General features: G+C 41.8%; 1 protein-coding gene across 1 annotated transcript in view; it reads right to left on the minus strand.

Moving 5' to 3' along the window:
• The window catches only part of LOC136621640 (dimethylaniline monooxygenase [N-oxide-forming] 2-like), a 63,277-nt gene extending 62,877 nt beyond the window's left edge, over nt 1-400 (minus strand). The window contains exon 1 of the mRNA XM_066597278.1: nt 268-400. The gene's annotated coding sequence lies outside the window, so the exon portion shown is untranslated. The remainder of the gene's footprint in view (nt 1-267) is intronic.
• Between the last annotated feature and the right edge of the window lie 15,542 nt (nt 401-15,942).

Consider the following 15,942-nt stretch of genomic DNA (forward strand, 5'->3'; position numbering starts at 1 on the left):
TTATCTCTCTATCTCTCTCTATCTCTCTCTCTATCTCTCTCTCTCTCTATCTATCTCTCTCTCTATCTATCTCTCTATCTATCTATCTCTCTATCTATCTCTCTATCTATCTCTCTATCTATCTCTCTATCTATCTCTATCTATCTCTCTATCTATCTCTCTATCTATCTCTCTATCTATCTATCTCTCTATCTATCTCTCTATCTATCTCTCTATCTATCTCTCTATCTATCTCTCTATCATTCTTGGCACACATACTGTACTTACCTTTTGGTATATGAAGTTGAAATGCTCCGGTGTTTTGTTCTTTTTCTATATCTTGTTACTGTTTTTCATTAGTCAAACATATTTCCCTTAGCTTGTAAACCCAGGAAGGTTGAAACAGAATGAGGTAAGGAAAGGTGAGACAGATATACATGTAATTTGCCAACCAACCATGAGTTTTTTCCCCTTTGGCATTTCTTAATCACCTCTACTCAGGATGTGGGGCGTGACTAGAAAGAAAGGACGCGATTAAATGCCCTGCAGAAAATCTAACTTTTATTGAACTAAATTAAAAAATATTCAAAAATATAGGAATTAAAAATACAAACTCGCTTAGCAAACCTTGGAGTACTAAGCCACCTATAAGGCCTCGTTCAGACGAGCGCTGTTTTTGCACTGCTAAGCAGCGAGAAACCAGCGCAGCTATAGTCATAAAGAGATTGTGTGAACTGGCTGCTTCAAGCTCCGTGAAGTCACCCGTTCACAAGGTCTGAGGCGTGTGCTGCGTGCTTTCAAGGGTCCCATAGGAGCCTATGGAAAACACACAGTAAATATAGGACAGGTCTAAAAATCGTCCATGTGAACGCTTCTATACGAACCTAATAGATCCTATAGAAGCGTGTTCTGAGCGCTGCCTAGCAGCACTAAAATCATGCTCACTTGAGCGAGGCCCAATATAAATCCTTCAACGTTGCTGCAATATGCTGTATACTGAGCTTTATAGAGCTCTTCCAAATAGTTAGTAGCTTTACAAGATATCAAGCAGGTCAGTGTTGCAGACTAATGACTCCACATTAGGCCTCATTCACATGAGCATTTTTACACGGCTATTTTGCCGCGAAAAAAACGTAGGGAGAAAATTGCTACTATGTGAAGCAATGAATTCCAATGCATTTGTTCGCATGGGTGATTTTTTTGACGCGTAAAAAAAAAAAAAAAGAAGATTGCACCATAAAATCGTCAAATCGACAACTGTTTTCGGTTCCCAATTTTTCTTGCAGTGTTAAAAGATAGGTCTTCTTCACCTATCTTTTGATGAAAAATGCTAGAGGCTCCCATAGACTGCTATGGGATCTGGAGAAAAACTGAGGGGGAGGAAGTTTACCAAAGTCCAGTGCCAGGAAAAGAATGCAACCGGCTCTATTTTAGCTTTTTAAGCTAATAGAAGACATTCTGCCAACCAACAGAATTCCGCACTGCAGCGTTTTTTTTCATGTGATACGCTTGTGTGAATGGACGAGAGAACGCTAATTAATTTTGGAATTATATCGCAGCTCTTCTTCTTTATTGCGATTTCTGGCCACGTGTAGCCAGTGTGAAAATGCACACGCTCGTGTAATGAGGCCTAAATAATATCGCCAGGTCTGTGTATTTCAGCTAATAGAAACATAGAAATCCCTCCAACATGTTTTACCAACATAGTGACATCCTCAGGGGTGTAAGGGTTACTAGAGGCGGAGCTGCCTAAATTACAACTGTTATATAACATGAGGGAAAGATTCTCCCATTTGACTGACCAGTGCATGTTTAGGCTAGCTTCACACGGGCGAGTGCAATATCGTGAATCACAATAATTCGAAATGCATACACGCAAAACAGTGTATGTCAATGTATTTGATTGCCCGCAAATTACCGCTCATCATACTCGCATACATCTGTCACGTCATATGCAGTAAGTTTACGCTCATGTGAGCCCAGCCTTAACCTATTAGTGACCACCCTATCGTGTTTTTACGTCCTGTTATTGTCCTGCAGAATGCTTGCAAAGGCATCCCCGCGGGGTGGCTTGATAGACTGCCAGTCAGATCACAGTATGATGTAATACTATGGCATTAAATCACACTGCAGGAGTGATGAAAGCCTCGCATCTTGTGGTCCCCCCTGGGGACTAAGAGAAACTGTAAAAATAGGAGCAATAAAGTTTTATTAATTATTTTAAAAAAGTAAAAAAAACCTTTTGCCATATTTACAATAAAAAATCTAAATAAAACAAAAATACATATTTGGTCTTGCTGCATCCATAAAAGTCTGATCTTTCAAATTAATGCATTATCTACAGCGCAAGGTGAACGTCATTCAAAAAAAAAAAAAAAAAACGCCAGAAATGCGGTTTGAAAAAAATCTAATAAAAAGCAATCAAAAAGTCTTATGTATGGTACCAATATAAACTACAGGACGTACCACACAAAATGAGCCCCCGCACGACTGCTTAATCAATTTTTATTGAAGCATTTTAGTTTTTACAGAACTGAAACTAAACATTTACAATCATTGCTATTGCAAATATTAGTCATTAAACAAACCACTTATTACAAATGAACAGAATCAGGTAATTAGGTAAGTGATGACATCGATAAAGTCCTGATGATGCTAATAACCTGCAATCATTAATCTTTGTCTATCAGCTGAACCAAACGTATGCATCTGATCTTTCCTGATAATAATAGCTCTTAGTAAGGCTACCATACTGAAACCATCCCAAAAAAAAAAAGAAAAGAAAAAAAGAGGGGGGGGGGGGGTGAGAAGGAGCCCTCATTCACACACCATACACACATCAGGAGGAAAGGAAAAATACATAGTTTAAGTACATATAGAAGTGAAAATACATGCTTATCGCCATGAAGCATTGATATTTCTCTATTGGCCTATCGATAGGAAAACCGATCCGAGACTGCAGTCTACAGGTTTCCAATCAATCTTCCATATTCTGGAGATTTCTGGTAGTGAATTCAGGGACTCCAAATGTCTATAAACGTCTCCCGACTGTCCCTATCTTCCGCCACCAACTCCTCCATAGTCATCAACTCATTAACCTCCTGTATCCACTCCACTGTTGTCGGGATCTTTTGTGTTTTCCAGTATCTAGGTATAACTGAGCGTGCAGCTGTTAAAAAGAAATGTAGCAGATACTGAACCAGGTAGCATAGACAGGAGCGCTATCTGCAGGTAGTGAGTAATAGAACATTTAGTAATTTTCTTGTAATTGGAGAACACCATATCCCAAAAGGGCACAATGCTAGGACAATTACACCAAATATGCAGCATAGTTCCTATTTTTCTACCACATCTCCAGCAATCCGGAGAGATCGCAGGGAAAATATGATGCAACATCTCTGGATATCTGTACCACCTCGAAATTATTTTTAAATTCTTTTCTTGTGCTTTATAGGCCATGGACAGCTTGTGGGACAGTAAGAAGGCCCTCTCCCACTCCCTGGGCTTGATCAAACATCCTAGGTCATGTTCCCACCTTTTTATAAAGGTGGGGTTCCAGTCAAGGGTATTCCCCATCAATTCATGGTAAATTTTCGACATGAATCTAGGTGGGGGCGATCTCTTAGTAAATAGTGTCTTGAATGGAGTAAGTGAAGTCTTGAAATTTGGGTAATTGGATTTCAGGAAATGCACTAATTGCATGTACGAGAACCATGATAGCAATTTTTCAGGTTGTGTCGCTTTCAGTCCCTTATATGATGGGACCCCAGACTCTCAAAATCTGGTACACTCTAACGTCATCGATTTTTGACCAACCCAAGAAGCTGGAGGAAAAACTGGGTTACAGAATAAAGGAGTCAATGGTCCTCTCCTAATAGACAGCCCGTATCTTATTGACGCTTTATCCCATAATTTTAGAAAATCTCCTGTGTAAGGCCAACGCTCAAAAGTGTTTTAAGTTTTAATGGTTGTGCTAACCATGGCAAACCCCTCTATTTTTGTTTCCCACAAATCACTCTCTAGACTCACCCATTGTTTAGACCCCCTATGGAAATTCCAGTTAAATAAGCGCATTACTACGGAGGCCAAATGAAAAATCCTAAGGGTCAGGTAGTCTCTCCCCTCCTTTCCCCCTAGGTCTTGTAAGTGTTCTAAAACCTATCCTACTACAGTTCCCTCCCCATACCAATCGAGTAAATGCTGTTTACAGTTGCTTAAAAAAAAAAAAAACAGGAGGGGTGATGGGGAGTGTCTGAAACATATACAGGAAGCGAGGGACGACATCCGTTTTAAGAACGTTAATACGACCAAACCAAGACAAGAATTTTTTATAATAATTGTTAAAATCCTTAATAGTACGTTCTAGTAGTGGAAGGTAGTTTAGAGAATACATTAATGATAACCTCTAGGTATATGTGTGCCCAGATACTTAATACTAGAGTTTCTCTATTTAAATGGGAAGCACTGTGATAAACTAGCAACCTCTGTGGGTGGTATAGATACAATCAGTGCCTCCGATTTTGACATATTATTTTAAAGTTACTCAGTCAGCCAAACTTGTGAATCTCGGCGAAAATCGCAGGGAGGGAAATACGCAGTTGTGTGATATACAATAACATTATCCGAATACAATGACATTTTGTACTCTCTGGGCCCTATTGAGAGACCGTGCACACTGGAATTCCGTCTGACTGCAACGGTCAGGTGCTCCAGCACCAGGGCAAAAAGCATTGGAGACAGCAGACAACCCAAACTAGTTCCGCTAGCTATTGAGAATGAAGTTGACAGGATCCCATTAGTCCTCACCTGCACCGTCAGCCTGTTGTAAAGGACAAAAACTTCCCTACTGCATTTGGCCCAAGGCCAATTTGTTCCAACAAGGCTTCTAGGAAACCCCAGTGTACACGATCGAAGGACTTTTCAGCGTCTAAAGAAATTATACATAGCAGGGATTTTTGCTCCTTTCCATTTTTTATCAGAAGGACTGTCTTATTGGTGTTGTCCCTCACTTCCCCCCCCCCCCACAAACCCCACCTGATCTCCACGTATTAAATATGAAAGGATAGGACCTAATCTATTTGCCATACATTTAGAGAATATCTTGACATCTACAATAATTAATTAGGTTGGTCTGCAACTAGCTCATATAGGTGGATCATTTTCCGGTTTTGGTATAACTGTAAAAAGTGCAGATAACGACTAGTCTGGGAATGGAGAGGATGGAGATATACTATTGAATAGTTTTGTAATGAAAGGTAGTAGCTTTTCCCCAAAAGATTTGTAAAAGCGGGGAGTGTATCCATCTGGGCCTGGACTTTTTTCTGCCGGGGTTGCCTTGATAACCTCCGCCACCTCTTCTACTGTAAACTCCTCCTCTAGGGATGATGTAACCTCCGTTGCAATAGATGGAAGAGAGTTCTCCTGAATGTATTCTTTTATTTTAAGATCCAGCTGATCTTGAGGCAACTCCGAATATGTTCCCTTTAGGGCTTAGTCAGACGGGCGTTTTTTGCCGCGATTTGCGCATGCGCATGCGTCCGGCGATTTTTTAAAACCATTGCTTCGCAATGGTATCGGACACATGAGCGCTTTTTATGCGCTCGTCCGAAAAATTATAGAACCAAAAAAAAAAAAAAAATCGCAGATCGCACCTATCTGCGATCTGCGATTTCTGTTCGCTTCTGTATATGCGCTCAATGGGGCCGGCGGGGGCCAATGGGGCCGGCAGGCAATACAGCCGCTCCATTGAAAGCAATGGGCTGCCGGCGTGCGCGGGGTGAATTGTCGGGAAGGGTTTAAATATATAAACCCTTCCCTGCAATTCATGCTAAAATGTGTTAAAATAAAAAAAAAATTGTATACTCACCTTTCCGCTGCAGCCGGAGTCCAGCCGCGGCCGCTGTCCGTTCTCCTGAACTGCTTCTCGGCACTATTCAGCCGGTGGGGCTTTAAAATCCCCGCCTGCTGAATGATCTGCATCTAATTGGTCACAGCCTGACCAATCAGAGGCCGGTTTCACTCACACACCCATTCATGAATTCATGAATGGGTGAGTGACTGCTGCCTCTCAGCGCTGAGCCAATCAGGGGCAGGTCTGACTCACATCCATTCATGAATTCATGAATGGGTGTGAGTGAGGCATGCCTCTGATTGGCTCAGCGCTGAGCCAATCAGGGGGCAGGTCTGACTCACACCCCCTTCACACCCACTGCAAGACGGCCGCTCGGAGCTGCCGGCAGAAGGTGAGAATGCAATTTTTTTTTATTTTAACACATTTTAGGATGAATTGCAGGTAAGGGCTTATATATTTAAGCCCTTACCGACAATTCATCCCGGGCTCGCCCGCAGCGCATTGCTTTCAATGGAGACGGCTGTATTGCCGTCTCCATTGAATGCAATGCGCTGGACAGCTCCGGCCCGTTTCTAATGAAACGCGACTAGGAGCAGATTTTCAGGCGATTTGCGGGCGACTTGCGCGCACCGGTCACGCGATTTGCGGATGCGCATCCGTCATGCGATCCGCAAATCGCGGCAAAAAACGCCCGTCTGACTAAGCCCTTATATTGTATAACTCTTGCCCCGAGATAAGTGTCGGGTCACGGATTTTAGTGTTCGTAGATGACATAATATGGGGGATGAATGTATGCAATGTTCTGGGGTGCAAGAGCCTTGCTAGTGGTCGACTACATTTATTGGCGTATTCATAAGAATATTTTTTGATATGCTGTCTGTATGTAGTGTATTTTTATTTTTTTTTATCCAGGAGGGCCTTTAGCTCAAGTTTAGTAGTAATAAGATCATTCAGTTTATTAGGTGTTTGCTTAGATTTGTAAGCAGCCTCTAAATTTTGTATTTTAGTTAGTAGTTTGACTACTGCCACTGAATTAGCTTTTTTTAAACCTGGATCCATGCTTAATGAGCACCCCATGTAACATGCATTTTAAAGCTTCCCACTGAAAGGGAAGAGAAGTCGGATCGCTAGAATGGTCCCCTTCAAAGTTGTCAATAATCGAGTGAATCTCCACAGCACATACTGAGTCATATAGCAAATTCTCATTTAGCCTCCAAGATCCAGACAGTCTGAGCATTCCTGGGATCTCTAGAAATAAAGAGACCGGTGCGTGATCTGACCATACAACGCTTCCAATAGTGGAAGATGGATGCCAGGCAAGGGCATAGTGGCCCAATAAGAACATCTATCTGGCTGTAGGAATTGTGTGCATGCGAATAGAATGTATAATCCTTATCCTAGGCATTATGAAGAAGTTGTTTAATAGCATGAAGATGTGACTTTGGAAGGTGACTTTGTTTATGTGCGGAGTCGATGTGTGGATCCAGTGTAAAATTAAAATCACCCCCCATCAGTACTACTCCCTCCGCAAACAAAGATAGTTTTCAGAGTATTACCTTTAATAAGCTGCTCTGCGTTAGGAAAATATACATTGCAAATTGTAAGAATCTTACCACCCATGCGTGTTTTGAGAAATATTTAGCGCCCCTCCGAATCCAACAAGCTGCCCATGATCTCATGCTCCACAGATTTATGGATTGCGATAGTTGCACCACTTGATTTGGAGTGCGGTTTGGTACTATGGAACCACTCTGGATAATATCTGTCCTTAAAGGCCCCGTTCTAAAGTTCATCTCCTGAAACTGCAAAACATGGGCTTTCATCTTATGCATCTGGTAAAGGATCTGGCTACGCTTTTGAGGAGAATTAAAACCGCATACCTTCAAAATGCATTTAAGCAATTTTCTTAGTTATTATTTGTCAATCAATATACTTCGCTCAGATAAACAAACTTCCAAGTATGTAGAAAAGTAGGAGAAAAGATATTAGGTCAAGCTAGGTCACACACTCACACAGAGAGAAAAAAAGGGGAGAGAAATATATTTCATAGACTCGTAGAATGGTAGAGTTGAAAGGGACCTCCAGGGTCATCGGTTCCAACCCCCTGCTCAGTGCAGGATTCACTACTTTCCTTCTAATTTTTTTGTCTGTGTTCTTTCTTTCCATCTCTAATGGCAAGATTCTCAAATGACCCTTCCGCCAACAGCTGTTGAAAGCTTACAAATATCCTCCCAATTTAAATGGGTCGAAACACACATTGAATACCTAGGGATTCAAATCACGAAAAACCTCAAGAACCTATACGACAAAAACTTTGCCCCCCTGGGGCGTGGCCTGGACGAGCTCAAGATGGCACTGTAACTGCGGAGCTCCGCTCGGTCTACCACCAAAAAGCTACCCACAGCTGTCAAAAATAGCTTCCCCGCTTGCATTTCAACTCCAGCAGCCTCCCTGGAGCAAGATACCCACCCGGAGATGTCCCGACGCCGAGCCGAAGCGGCTGGATGAATTCTTCACAGCGCCGACAGCCAGGCAAACTTCTGCAGCGAGCGCCCCGTCCTCTCCCGTGTCCAGCAAAGGTACCAGAAGAGAAGGCTCTCTCTCCAGCGGCTCACGAGGGATCCCCACCGGAACGCTCTTCTAGAAATGTGGTGAGTGAAGCAGCAAACACCTCTGCACATAACATTAAAGCAGACAAAAGACACAGCAGTGCCCCACACTATGCCCACAAAATGGCGTCCGGCACTCTTAAATACGTGTCACAGGAGAAGACTGCTTCTAATAGCCCGACTAAGCAAAGTTCTTGGTCCAGGGAGAGCTCTCCCACAGAACACTCACCACACAATTCTGATAACGAGCTCCAGGAATCCCTTGCACATCATAAGACTGCAGAAAAAAGGCACAACATAAATCCACATGATCCCCACAAAATGGTGTCGACCTCTTCTATATCTGATAAGGAAGATCAGTCCCCCACAGTAAGCCCGCTCAAACAAAGACCCAGGATAGAAGAACCATTAAATACAGAACAACATGCTCCCTCTCTGAAAGAGTACATCACGGCTCTCCCTTCATCCTCCCAACCAGCCTCAGAATCTTTCATTAAAGAAATGGTAATCGCATTAAGCGACTCCCTACAACACAACTTCTCCGAAAACCTCCTTTAAAGCCACAATAGAGGACATAGGAGAAAGAGTATCCCATACAGAAAATAAAATGGGAGAATTCTCTCAAATCGCATAACGCTCTGATAGATGCGCACTATGGGCTGGTAGATGAAGTAGCCCAACTCAAAACGAAATTAGCCGATATGGAAGACAGGAACAGGAGAAATAATATAAAAATCTGTGGTGTCCCGGAAAACATCTCAACATCTGAAATTCCAGCTTACTTAAACAGCTTAATGGCTACACTGCTTCCCAATGCCTCCAACCTAGATTTATCCATCGACAGAGCGCACAGGCTGCCTAAGCCGAGATATCTCGCAGACTCCATCCCAAGAGACATTATTGCAAGAATACATTTTTTCCAGACAAAGGAGGCCCTCATGTCAGCTGCGCGGAAATTCAACCCGCTACCAGCTCCATATGAAGACATCCGCTTATTTACAGATCTATCCAAAGCCACTATGCTAGAAAGGAAGAAATTCTCCCTAGTTACTGAAGCATTACGCCAAGCAAAAATTCCCTACAGATGGGGCTTCCCGACCAAAATCCTAATAAGGAAAGACGACACCACTCATGTAATTCTCAAACCTGAGGATGCTATCCAGATCTGCAAAGAATGGGGGATAATCATACCTCCACCACATAAACAACATCTCTCCCTGAAGAATTCTCACGCGAAAGATCTAGAACTGCCTTATAAATGATCTCCTTCCAAGAAGAGGAAGTTTTCATTTTTTCATCACCTCAAGAAATATGAGGTGGTCAGGCCCGGCTCATCCCCCCCCCCCCCCCCCCCACACACACACACACACTTTTGTACAGGTTTTTAACCTGAGACAAACCTGATCTCCTTTATTTCACATTTGAAAAGTGAAATATCTCTATTCTGTCTCTTATTTGCATTTCCCTCTTTCTCTCTTTCTATTTCACCTAAAACTAAGATCTGTGACAAAATTTTATAGTATTGAGAAATATTTGCTAACTGTTACGCATTCGAAAATTTTGGTTTTAGCCTCTACATTGTTAAACCTTTTACCCACATATAGGTCCACGCAGCACTTGACCTTCCACGTCTCATACAACCGCCCCCCACAAACGCAGAGAAAATGCCAATAAAATTTTTTTCCAAAAACGCTAATGGGTTAAATTCCCCCTTTAAAAGATCCTCATTATGGAAATAAGCAATATCTTCCAATGCGGACATTGTGTGTGTGCAGGAAACTCACCTCGCATCCTCCACATCCCTAACACTATTCCACAAAAAATTTTCAAAAATTTTTATAGCATGCTCCTCCAAAAAGCAAGCAGGGGTCTTAAAGGGGTTGTCCCGCGGCAGCAAGTGGGGTTATACACTTCTGTATGGCCATATTAATGCACTTTGTAATGTACATCGTGCATTAATTATGAGCCATACAGAAGTTATAAAAAGTTTTTTACTTACCTGCTCCGTTGCTGGCGTCCTCGTCTCCATGGTGCCGACTAATTTTCGCCCTCCGATGGCCAAATTAGCCGCGCTTGCGCAGTCCTGGTCTTCTGCTCTCTTCAATGGAGCCGCTCGTGCAGAATGCAGGCTCCGTGTAGCTCCGCCCCGTCACGTGCCGATTCCAGCCAATCAGGAGGCTGGAATCGGCAATGGACCGCACAGAAGAGCTGCGGTCCACGGAGGAAGAGGATCCCGGCGGCCATCTTCACAGGTAAGTATAGAAGTCACCGGAGTGCGGGGATTAAGGTAAGCGCTCCGGTAAGCTTTCTGTACGTCCCTGCATCGGGGTTGTCTCGCGCCGAACAGGGAGGGGGTTGAAAAAAAAAAAAAACCCGTTTCGGCGCGGGACAACCCCTTTAATAGCGTTCAGAGAAACCTTACATACTGAAATCCTCTCACAAACCGCAGACTCTGCTGGTAGATATCTCATCCTGACAGGGCTGATAAATTCCAAACCATTCACGCTCGTCAATCTGTACGCGCCTAACCACGCCCCGCTGCGCTTTTTAAATAAATGAATGAGGAAAATTAGGAAACAGGAAATTGAATTATATGTGGAGACTTCAATGCAGTTCCGGATAAATTACAAGACTCATCAAGAGGACTCCTAAGATCCTCTCCTTCCCTGCAACCCTGGCTACACAAAGAGAATATCCTTGATACATTTAGATGTTTAAACGCATCTTCGAAAGAATTTTATTTCTACTCGGCCAGATACAAGTCCTCCAGAATTGATCTTATTTTAGTCAACAGAAACGCTCTCTCACTACTTAAAGAAGCCCAAATAGGCACAATAACATGGTCTGACCATGCCCCAACAATACTCTCCATAAACCTGGAGAATACACAGGAAAAAACAAAAACCTGGAGAAACAACACCTATCTCATGAAACTCCCAAAATTTCGTGAAAAGATCCTAGCAGACCTTAAAGAATATTTCATAAAAAAACACTACCCCTGAAGTAGCCCCACTCACCATTTGGAATGCCCACAAAGCATACATAAGAGGTTCCTTAATTAAGATTAGCTCACGGCACAAAAAAGAAAAAAACGAAACACATGGACACGCTCATAACACAAATTTCCAACACAGAACAAAAAATATGCGACTTCCCTACGGAAAATCTACATAAGGAATTGTTTGAATTAAGACACAAACTTAGAAATATCCTGCTTGACAATTCTGATAGGGAACAGAAATCCTTCTGTTCTACCTTCTATATCTCCAACAATAAACCCTCGCGCATGATGGCGAAAATGGTCAAAAAAAGAACACAAAAATCCTCAATTCCTTACATTTTAGACCCAAACAACCAAAAGACAAAACTATTCCATCCCCTTCAAATCTCAGAAGCCTTTGGGCAATACTATAACAGACTTTACAATCTAAGGGACGATAGAGACACGCCTCAACCATCTGCCCAAATAATAGATTCCTTTCTAAAAAGATTAGCGCTCCCAACCCTCACAAGAAAACATCTAACCTACTTAAACACCCCTATTTCACCCGCGGAAATTAAAGACACCATCCAAACCCTAAAACTCCAGAAAGCACCTGGTCCAGACGGATTCTTGAACGATTACTATAAAACCTTCTACTCTCCTCTCGTCTCCCACATGTCACAAGCATTTAACCAAGGCATCCAACAACACTCCTTCCCCCCGGAGATGTTAGAAGCAACGATAGTGACAATACCTAAACCCAGGAAAAATCCCACCTCTCCGGCTAACTTTAGACCCATCTCGCTACTTAATTGTGATATTAAAATATACGCAAAAACCATTGCTCACAGACTTCTAAAAATCCTACCCGACATAGTGCACTCAGACCAGGTGGGTTTCACTAGTGGGAGACAGGCATCAGATGCGACTAGAAGAATCCTAAATCTGATTCACAAAAATTCCAAGACACAATCCCCCTCAATACTGGTGGCCCTGGATGCTGAAAAGGCATTCGACCGCCTGCACTGGGAATTTGCCTTTTCGACATTAAATAAATTTGGATTCAGTGGCAATATTTTTAACGCAATAACAGCACTATACACAGTCCCATCTGCAAAAGTACTGGTCGATGGAACTTTATCAAATTCCTTCTCTATAACCAACGGCACTCGCCAAGGCTGTCCTCTATCACCCTTACTATTCACATTGGTCATGGAACCCCTTGCGGAACATATTAGAAATAACCCAGACATACATGGCATACACGCAGGATCTCGCCAGCACAAAATCAGTCTATTTGCAGACGATATCTTACTCACACTCACAAACCCACTCCATTCCCTCAGGAAAGTACACCATACCCTATCCGAATTTGAAGAGGCATCCTTTTACAAACTAAATATCACTAAATCTCAAATTCTGGGTATGTACATAAATGAAAAGCTAAAACAAGACATTAAAAGAGAATTCATGTTCCAATGGCAAACTAAGAGTATCCCATACTTAGGGATAAAATAATGTTTCCCCATATCAGACTTAATCCCGGTCAACTTTCCCCCTCTGCTAACGGACATACAAAAAGAACTAGAATCTTTCAGTGCACGCCCCTTATCGTGGCTGGGAAGAGTAATAGCATATAAGATGATCATTCTGCCAAAAATTTTACATTTCTTCAGAACTCTACCCATACAAATCCCGAAACAAACGGTTGAAAGCTTTCAAAAACAACTATCCAGATTTATATGGCAAAATAAAAAACCCAGAATAGCACTTTCTATCTTATTAAATAGAGACCAAGGTGGTTTAGGCCTCCCCAACATGGAATCTTATCGCAAAGCCACTATTTTAAGCCAAATATCCTCCTGGATACAATATAACGCAAACATAAGCTGGCCCGCTCTAGAATTAGAACACAATAAACAAAGACCGTTAAATTTACTGCTTTATGCGCAAACTCTGGCCACATACGTCCCCCACTTTAAGAAATATCTAAGCCTTCCTAGTCTTTCTCCTACTATGCAGGCCTCGATAGAAGCCTGGAAAGATCTATTACAAAAAACTGAAAATGACTCACAGTACCTTTAATAAAATACCCCTCAGAACATTGGAATACTTTATTCCAAACCTTCAATTAAAATCGTGGATAGACAGAGGAATTATATACATCTCGGACCTGTTTCCCAAGAAACACTTTATCTCCTTTCAAGACCTTCAATCTAAATATCACATATTGACACCTGAAACGTTTAAATACCTACAGATCGCCTCTTTTCTTAAATTACAGGACATTAAATCGCTGAAAATCCCAAAAATAGTGCTATCCATTCTAAATAACACCCAAAAGAAACCAAATATGAGAACATTCTAAGATATTTTCACAGGCTTGTCGGGATCAACGAAAAAATGCCACCTACTAAATTGGGAAAGAGACTTAAAGCAAGAAATACCCATAGACCATTGGATGAAAGCCTTTAGATGGGTTAGACGGGCATCACGAGGGGCTAACCTGATAGAAACTCACTTAAAAGTACTCACTAGATGGTACTTCACTCCAGTTCTGCTAAAAAGTAGAAAACTTTCTCCAAATGACTTATGTTGGAGAGGATGTGGAGGTCGAGGCTCCCTTCAGCATATTTTCTGGAATTGCCCACGTCTAAAAACCTTTTGGAAAGATACTTACAAAATAATACAAGACATATCTGGAATACGCCTACGTTTCAACCCAAAACTAGCCTTACTTCTGGTGGATTCGGAGGGGATAGATCCCCAATTAAAAAACCTCATAGGACATATCCTATTGGGCGCAAAATTCTTAGTTACTAAAAATTGGAAGTCTGAATCCCTACCAAATCGATCAGAACTGATACAATTGATAGCAGAACATAGCTCATTTGAAAAAATAATCTCTCTAAGAAACAATACAATTCTGAAATTTAATGATTTAATGAGACGTGGAAACCGTGGTTAAGACTATTTTCGAACAAAATCATTTCTTCTTTGGACCAACTTGAGGATTAAGTTCCGGTTATGGGCCTCGTTACAGGCCTCTTCCTGACTCTAGTTTACCCATTAACTTCAATTCCTTCCCCCCCCCCACCTACCCACCCCTCCCTCCCTCCCCTCGACCCTTCCACCCCCCTGCCCACCACAACTCTTTGCCTTATGTCATATTTAGAAATTGTTGAAATAGATGTTCTAAAATGTACAAATCAAGCTATTGTTCCCCCTCCCCCTTATAACAATGGAAAATGTTATGGTCAGCCTGCTAAATGGTTAACTGGCAACTCATAAGTAACATTAGTTTTCTTTCTCGTAACTTGTTAACCTCTTTTGCACGACTATATGCAAAATTTCAATGCATACAATGTACCTTATGTGTAAGATGTCCATTAAAAAAACATTGATTTAAAAAAAAAAAAAAAAATTTGCCCCCCTTCTTAAAGAAATTGCAACACTCTTACACACGTATGATCTACAATTACTCAGCTGGTTTGGAAGGAAAAACTTACTGCAAACATACATCGTTCCCAAAATCCTATACATGCTACAAATGATCCCCATCTACCTCCCAGCTCACTTCTTCAAATTTATTAAATCAAGTTTCTCCGGGTTTATCTGGAATCATAGAAGACTTCGGATGGCCCATGGACTCCTGGTTAGGGTAAAGCAGAGGGGTGGAATCAATCTGTCAGACAAATCTCAATACTATAAAGCAATACAATTAAATAGATGGATGGAATTGGTAAAACCTTCAAAAAAATCAAATAGTAAGCTCCTTGGCCCAGGCCTTCTATGGAGCAACCTTATCAAGGGACCTATGGCTTCCTTCAAAGAAAACATATGAAAAGGTTTTGTACGATCCTCTCTTGAGAGGATGCTGTGAAATATGGGACTCTCTACAATGTAAACTTGCTCCCAATCCATCTCCTATAGCACCTCTAAATCTCATCCCTGACTACTTGGAAACGAATCTTGACAGCCATACAAGACAGATATGGTGGCTTCTTAGCAACCTCACTATAGCAGATCTCTGGTCTCAAAGAGCTATCAAGAATCCACTACTCATGGACAGTCTACTCTCTCAGGCAGGAATTTCCCCCCTCAACCAACTACATAGACTCCATTTAACTAAAACTTTTTAGCTAAATTCAACAAAAACTTCCCATCCTCCCGTCCTCTAACCAAATTCGAATGAATAGTTGCAGCCCAAAATAGCCAGAGCAGGAAGATCTCTCTCCTCAAGAAAAAGTTTATAGTTGTACAGGATATTACAAGGCCTGCATATATTCAATCCTGGGAAACTGAGCTTAATCTCAAACTGACAGATGCGAAGGTAAAGGTGGTCTTGGGAAGCTCACATGGCTATTCTAAATGCATCAGATTACAGGGAAATTATGAACAAGTCACTGGAATGGCTGTTTGCTTACAAACTACCAGACTCAAATTTGTGCTGGCGTTGCAACAAACATGTAGGCTCCCTAACACACATGGTGGTCCTGCCCATTAATGCATCCCTATTG

The sequence above is a fragment of the Eleutherodactylus coqui genome, chromosome 3, assembly GCF_035609145.1.
Source record: "Eleutherodactylus coqui strain aEleCoq1 chromosome 3, aEleCoq1.hap1, whole genome shotgun sequence".
Classification (NCBI taxonomy): Eukaryota; Metazoa; Chordata; class Amphibia; order Anura; family Eleutherodactylidae; genus Eleutherodactylus; species Eleutherodactylus coqui.